The 7,894-nt window shown below is 41.0% G+C and overlaps 1 protein-coding gene across 2 annotated transcripts in view; it reads right to left on the reverse strand.

The window, feature by feature from the left end:
* KCNC2 (potassium voltage-gated channel subfamily C member 2) overlaps positions 1 to 1,026 on the reverse strand; it is a 197,000-nt gene extending 195,974 nt beyond the window's left edge. For both annotated transcript variants that reach the window (XR_007135851.1, XM_047787211.1), the window contains exon 1: positions 962 to 1,026. The gene's annotated coding sequence lies outside the window, so the exon portion shown is untranslated. The remainder of the gene's footprint in view (positions 1 to 961) is intronic.
* Positions 1,027 to 7,894: the final 6,868 nt, after the last annotated feature.

A 7,894-nucleotide genomic window follows, 5' to 3' on the forward strand; every position in this document is an offset into this window, starting at 1 on the left:
AGGACAGTAGTCCGAGTCTCCCGTGACCTTCCATGACATCTTTCCCCCTGCCTCGCACACCATTCTGCCTGTCCTCTGCCTCCTTCATCTTCTCACCCTTCACCCTCCCTCCCCTCTGTCCACTCTCAGGTCTAACCTATGTCCAGCCGCTACCTCTGCCCCTTCTTCCCAAGCCCCTAGTCTCCCCCCATACCTCTCCCCCTCCCCCACCCTGTCATCTCCCTCTTGCGGGGTCCCTCTCCTCCCTCCACATTCCGAGACCCCCGCCTACCCTCTCGGAGGCAATTCCCTTGGGCAGGGAGTTCTCTGTGCTCAGCCAACTTGGCAATGCTGGGTGAGAGGACCCCATCCCCCCAAGGCTGGGCGGCGAGCCCCCATTAAATGTGTACCCTCGGTGAACTCTGGCCGACCCGCTGCTCGCTGGCTCCCGGGCGTGCCCTTTGCGCGACCAGTTCTCAGTTCACCTCTACTCCCTCTCCTGGGCCAGGGGAAAAGGCTGAACGCAGAAGTCAGAGCACAAAAACGTCCCTGCTGGTGGTGCCTTTCACCAAGGAGACCTCCACCTAATTCCCTGATCTAATTTCCTTTTCACATTACTGTTGTTAATATTACTATTACTTGGGAAAGGAAGCGACTAACTAGGAGCCATTTGTGGGCGTAGAAGTGATCTGTGCATCCCACCCCATCCCCCTTTCCCAAGAAAAACAAACGCCTTGAAGGTGGGGTGGGGGGTTGCTTTCCAGGAGGGGCGAGGCTCTGGGAAAAGCTGTTGGAGGCACACCCCCTGCATCCCCGAGCTGGGAGTCTGGGCTGACAGTGTCCCCGTTTCCCATCTCCCAGCCACCTCTTCCCTGGGCTTCACCTCTCAAATCGTAGGGTGGAACGGAAGGGGATGCCTGCCCTGCAGGGTCAGCACGCCCTTCCCGGGCAAATCATCCCTTGCCCTCCCGCCCCTAGATACCTTAACGAGACCGAGGGAAAAGTGGTTCTGCTCTGGTTTCCGAGTGGACGAGGTTCTCCGGGCAGCCGGACTGAGTGCTTTCACCCAGCCGAGCCGCCCTTCTCCAACGGGAAACTACTTGTTGGCGTTTTCCGGGTTCAGGTGGTTGGGCCGCCTCCCTGGGGCGCTGAGCTCGCGGAGACAGCCCTGCCGGCGGCCCGCCGAACCACCCGCTTTCATTCTGCGAGCCGTGGGCTCGCCCCGCGCGGACATCGGCGCCCAGAGTCACCATCGCGCGGGGCTGGGCGGACCATGGAGCTCGGGGCGGGTCCAGCCGGCGCTCGCAGCCCAGCCGGGGGCGGCCCGAGCCGCGAGCTGGGGTTGCAGCCAAGCTGACCCCAGGTCTGGAGAGCTCACTCGCCCGAAGGTGAGATCACCGGGCTCCGACTTGGACCTGCAGGTCTCATTTCTCCCCCCTAAACAGCCGCTGCTGGCTGGAGCTGTCCTTTCCGCCCCGCACCGCTCGCCGTCAACCACTGCCGCCACAGCACAGAGCTGGGGGAACGGTCGGTCGGTGGGTGGGTGGGTCTGGGGAAGCTATGTTGTACCAACCAGGTTCATCTATTTTCCTTCCGTGAAGCTCTATTCCCACCCTCTCTGGAGCGTCTGCCTTATTTACACCCCACTCTCCATATCCTTTCTATTCCCGCTGCCCCACCCCTCCCAACAAGTGAGAGAAAAATCTAAGACCAATTGCATCTTTTTCTTAATGGCAGCTTATGGGAGAGAGAGCTCTACTTACAGGTGACAAGTGAGTCTGGTTTCTCGTGTCTTATCCATGGCTCTGGCTGCTCTTTTCAGTCAAATGTAGGTCTCCAGTCACCACATCATGGTTATATAAAACAAAACAAGTTTTAAAAGTTTATTCCAGGAACATAATGCTCTAGCAAGTAAAAATTCAGGTTTCTCAGAAGCTAAAAAGACAAGCCACAGATATGCAAGTACCAAAGCAATGATCTCATTAGCCAATTTCTCCCTTTCTTAAATTTTTATTGGGCTTTGTCTTAGTTTGCTAGGGCTGTCATAACAAAACACCACAAAATGGATTGTTTAAACAGCAGGAATTTATTATCTCACAGTTCTGGAAGCGAGGTATTCCAAATTAAGGTGTCAGAGTTGGTTCCTTCTGAGAGCTGTGAGGAAGGGACCTATTCCAGGTCTTTATCCTTAACTTATAGTTGACTATTGTCTCCCCATGTCTCTTTACATCGCTTTCCTTTTATGCATACCTGTCTCTGTGTCCAAATTTCTTTTTTATATAAGAATACTAGTCATGTTGGACTAGGGCCCATCTTAATGATTTCATTTTAACTTGACACCTCTATAAAACTTCTGTCTCCAAATTAGATGACATTCTGAGGAACTCTCTTTTTGGGGTGTTGGAGTTTGAGGAGGCGGCCGAGACACAGTTCAACCCATATCAGTTCTTACTATCAAATGAAGTGTGTGTTTCTGTATCCCTGTGTATTTTTCCAGAAAGGAAAGGAAAGAAGGAAGGAAGGGAGAAATCCTAGTCCATGGGGATAGTTTGATAGGATTGATGCTGAAGTCCATGGAGTTGGTAAAATACCAGGTATATAGGAGGAGATCTCTTTGAAAAAGATACTGATATTGACACTATGATTTGGAAAGAGCAAGAGTTATGAGTTATTAATAAAAAGTTTTAGCAATATAGGGGACTGCAAGGTAGGCAATTAAATATAAAAAATTCAAGAACACACCTACCTGTTATGACAGTACATAACAAACTGAAGAACTAAAAAGTCTTCGGAAGAGCACTAATGTCTAGGAAACTAATGCAAGAAAATATGGTATGTATACATTTATAAGAAATTTACTCACATGACAGACAATGTGTAATAATAACCCAAAGAACAGTTATATGGACCTAGCCTTATGAAAATATAAATGTTTTACTAATACATGCAAAAAAGTGTAAAGCTTAAATACTGATGTAATGACTCTAGTTTTGTACAGTCACTGAGGCATTTCTAAAAATAAAACTGTTGGTAAATTCAATTGCCAAAAAAAGTTACAAAAAAATTATATTCACATTCTAACATGCATTCTCATATTGTCTAGATAGTTTCTTATATGGCTTAATGTAGATTCAAAAGGGAGGAAAAGACATATGATTTGCTTTAAAATAAATTAGCAATAGTAAGTATAGTAGAGTATCATTTATAATAATAGGTAACATTTACTGAGAGCTTACTATGAGCAAATGCTTTACATAAATTACTCCTTTTAACTTAAATGGAGGAAATATTTACACTAAATTTCAAGACTTCTAGAAAGATAACTCACAGACGGCAGGAATCAATAATGACAGCCTTTAGCTCGATAATATTAAATTTGTGTTATTATGGATCTATATAGAAACCAAAAGAAGGAGGGAAAACGATGCAAGTGTTTCTTTCATGGAGGGAAAGAAGAAAACAAAGATCTAAGGAATCAATTTGAGTCTAAGGTTACATAACCTCTCTAGAAATAATCACATTGATAAAAGGATCATCTTTTAGAAGAATTTAGACTTTTCTTTTGATTCATAAAGGACTAAGTGTGAAATCAGAGAACATTTCAGATAAATTTGAAAGTAAGATTGTAGGAAGATAAAAAGATGAGATGTCTTTATCAATGGAGAAGTGATAAACGAAATAATGAATGAAATACAGTCTCATTCATTTTTTTCTGGTCAACATAAGAGGGGAAGCTCCTAAGACAAATATTCAGGCTTCATTATATAAGGCAGGAGAGAACAGAAAACCCCTCCAGGTAACTAACTCCACTGATCCTGCTGTAAAAGACAGATAAAAGTGGGGGGAAAAAAGAAAATCTTTGAAAAATGGCAATGGAAAACTGAGGAGGAAAAAACAGTTGTGGTTTCCTTTGTTGGTCTGTGTGGAGCAAAGATTTAAAGGACTACATGGATATTACCTCTTGCAGAGAAGCAATTGAAATTCTGCTTCCTTTATATCCTTGAGTCAGCATCACAGAAGGCTACAGAAACAGCACTACGTCACCACCAGAAATGGAGACTGGTGAGAAGCTACATTGTGACTGTCAGAATGACATACTTATCAAAATTTAATATTTGAACAAATTAACTCTTTTAAAGTCCAGTGTAAGGATTATTTAAATATTGCCTTCAGAAAGCAACATATTCATAACAAGAATTTCTTTGCAGTAGATTAAAAAAAATGACCACAGTTTCCTGCCTTTCTTATAGGTAATGTGGTTTTTTTACCTTCTCTCATTAAGTCTATTTTTTTCAGCCCTTGAATCTCTGCTGGCTTTCTCACTTTCTCTGGCCAGTAGAAAAAGTGGAAGTGATTTAGTACCAGTTCAAAGCCTTGGCTTCAAAAGGTCTTCCATGCTTCTGCTTTTTCTCTTTCTTGAAATCCTACCCTAATGCTGTGAGATCAAGCTTTAGCTGGCCTACCTGATGATAAGAGACATATATATACCTCCCTCTTCCCCCCCACACACATGCATACTCATCTTTGATACAAAGAAGAATAATACCAGGAAACAAGAGGACATAATAGAACATATTTAAACAAAATAAATACCTAAAAAAAGTAAAGTACCCCCCCCCCGCCCCCCGCCGCAACTGCTACAATATCTCATCTCTGCCCCTGGAGGATAGCCAGCTCATCTCCAGAAGCAGAATTGTCTTGTTCTTATGCATGTGTCCAGAAGAGCTGTCCAACTGAACCTAGACGAGGTGCACTAACCCACAGAATCAAGAAATAAATAAAAGACTATGTATGTGCTATTTCAAGTTTTGGAATGGTTAGACAAGCTGATTCATCCTCCAAGTTCCCTTCATATCATATACTGTGAATTATAAAATCCCAAACAATATATAATAATATTTTCCCCAACTTATAACTTTTTAAGAAGTAGTGTTTTACAGTGATTAATTCCATAGGCCTTGGAGATAAGTAAAATGAGTTTATCTTCCAAGTGTTGCTCACTAGCTGTCTGACCTGGAGAAAATTATCTAGCTCCTTGAGCCTTGATTTCCTCTTCTGTAGAATAAGATAACATTATAGTTACTATTGGGATTAAATGACAGAAGGCCAATAAAACACTTAAGAAAGTTTCTGGCATATGAATAGTAACCTTCATTGTCAAGTGAGGAAAAAGTCTCACCCCCAAATCATATAGTTAATAATTGGCAGAAGCAGGGTGATAATCCATATTTTCTGAGAGCAATTCTAACTTTTATCTGTTATAGCACACTGCCTTGTAGAGTGATCAGAACTACCTTGAATATTGAGTAGTCCATAAAGATATAATGAAACAACAACTCTAGAACCCTTGCTGTGTCTGCATTCTTTTCAAATTTTTTTAATTTTAAAATATATGTAATAACCATCTTTTAATAACCTAGTTCATGCAACACACTTTTTTACTATTCAACATAGCTACATGTAACAATTAGGATAAGACAGACCTACATATGAAGAATTCATGGATTACTAGTTTTACACCTTGGTCATTTGATTTGTAAGAAATATGTATTTGCGTTGGTTGTCAAGAGCCAGAGGCTGTGCATAAATAACCCAGCATAATGACATAAACATTTAGCCAATTTGAGCTTACTGTGTGCTCAGAAAGTTGATGTGCAGAATGCTGAGAAAAGGCATTTTAGATTGAAGGACAAGAAAAGTTTTCCATGAATATAGGATGATGTTGAGTGATGAGCATTAAAAGCAAGAGTTGAAAATAGCTTTCTCGTTATGAAAAATTCTGGGTCATAGTCCTCTGCACCAGCCATTCATTTAAATAGATGGTGATGGAAAGATAGATAGGTAGGTAGGTGGGTAGGTAGGTAGATAGATAGATATAGATAGATAGATAGGGAAATTTTAGTAAATAGAGCAGCTAACCAACTGAACCTAGACCAGGTGCACTAACCCACAGAATCAACCCAGTATTCACACTACACTACTTATTGTCATTATAACTTACAAAGGGGTCAGTGTGCAGTAGTTTCTCCTGGGGTGACCAAGTGTTCTACCACTAAGGGTTAAGTTATTGGCAGGTACCAATAAAGTGCACTTTACTTGCTATTGTTCTTATTCCTCACTAGGTCATAGATGCTAGATAAGACATTTCATTAAAATTTTATAACCTGTGTTTTTAGTACTTTCCTGCTTTCTACTGCTAATTATTTCATATGTGTTTGACTTACTCTGCTATATTATATATGTTTATAGACTCCCTCTCTTTACATTTTCTTCATAACTACCCAGCCACTGGAGAGTTCTATGCTTTGAAGTACAACAGACTCCCTTGAGAAGATTTTTAAAATACCAAGTCTCCACTCTGATATTTTGACTCAGTTGGTTTGGTCTGTACCAGTTTATGCAGTTGGCAATCTGTGTTTTTAAAAAGCATCCTAAATTTTATGAAATGTCCATTGGAAGCTGTACGGAAGTGAATGTTTATAAATATGTAACAAGAAATTAGCTGAATGCTTCATCTGCAGAATACATTAGAGAGGAGTGGAGCAAGAAGAGAACTAACATTTATTAAGGACAAACTATAGACACCATACTTATATATATTATTTTATTATTCATTAAAGTGTATCTAATAAGCAAGTGTTAAAATATGTATTTTCTTCATTTTAGGCCAGGGATTGTCAGAGTGATTAGGGAAAAAGGAATTATTAGCAACTGTACTAGTCAAAACTTTTTTTAAGTACTTAAGAGCAAAATAATATGCTAAGCGCTTTAGATGTAACTCACTTGATCCTCAGCCTATGATTTTACAAGCATTTTACTGATGAGGAAACTGACTCTAAAATTTTAAAATAACTTGCCCAGTATCACACAGCTAATAAGACTCAGCTGGTAACATTCAAATCCATGGGCATTTAATCTCAAAGCTTTGTGTCCTAGTCAGAGAGTAAATAGAGCCATAATTTGAATATGTGTAGAACCGTGATTTGAATAGGATATAGAAAACAACAGACATAACAAAAAGTAAATGCCAGAGCTCCCTTCCTGGGGCAGAGGAAATGAATCTGACTAGGAACCATGAGGTTGCGGGTTTGATCCCTGCCCTCACTCAGTGGGTTAAGGATCCAGTGGCATTGCCGTGAGCTGTGGTGTAGGTTGCAGACACCGCTCAGATCTGGCGTTGCTGTGGCTCTGGTGTAGGCCAGCAGCAACAGCTCCAATTAGACTTGTAGCCTGGGAACCTCCATATGCCTTGGGTGTGGCCCTAAAAAAAGACAAAAAGACAAAAGAAAAAAAAAAGTAAGCGCCAAACTTGAGGTATCCCAATTGTTTAGTGAATTGAAAACCCCTTATAGTATCTCAGAACTATATTTCCTCCTGTTTAATAAACAGCATTTGCAAAAAAGCAGATACTACAACAGGGAAGTAAGTAGATTTTTTAAAAGGACTTTGGATTTATTTAATACAAGAGGAGATGAATGGAAATCATGAGTCACAATAATTGTTTTGCAAAAGGTTGGAAATAATCCGGTGGGTTTCCCCAGGAAATAAGAGCTCAAAGAATGAGGAAAGTTGAAAAAGAGACTTACAATAAGACTAAAGCAAATATGAGCACACTGGTTCAGCTTCATTATTTAGAAAGACATCTAGACAGAAAAACAGGCTTTTGAAAAGCTACCTTTTGCAAGTTTTAAACAACATTGAGTCAAGTAAAAGTAATGTCAGGGCAAAGGAGCAGTTCTAAAGAGGAACCAGACAGAGGCAAACATTATTGAAATCCCACTTTAACCAGCCCATGGAAACCTGTTTTCAGTTTATTTTTTTTTTAAGAAATGGAACTATGAGATAGCATAGAATATCATGCAATTTGGGGGAGAGAAGTGGGAAATAGCTTAAAATTCCAATATGAATTAGCATG

Source organism: Phacochoerus africanus, chromosome 7, assembly GCF_016906955.1.
Source record: "Phacochoerus africanus isolate WHEZ1 chromosome 7, ROS_Pafr_v1, whole genome shotgun sequence".
In the NCBI taxonomy this organism is placed as follows: domain Eukaryota; kingdom Metazoa; phylum Chordata; class Mammalia; order Artiodactyla; family Suidae; genus Phacochoerus; species Phacochoerus africanus.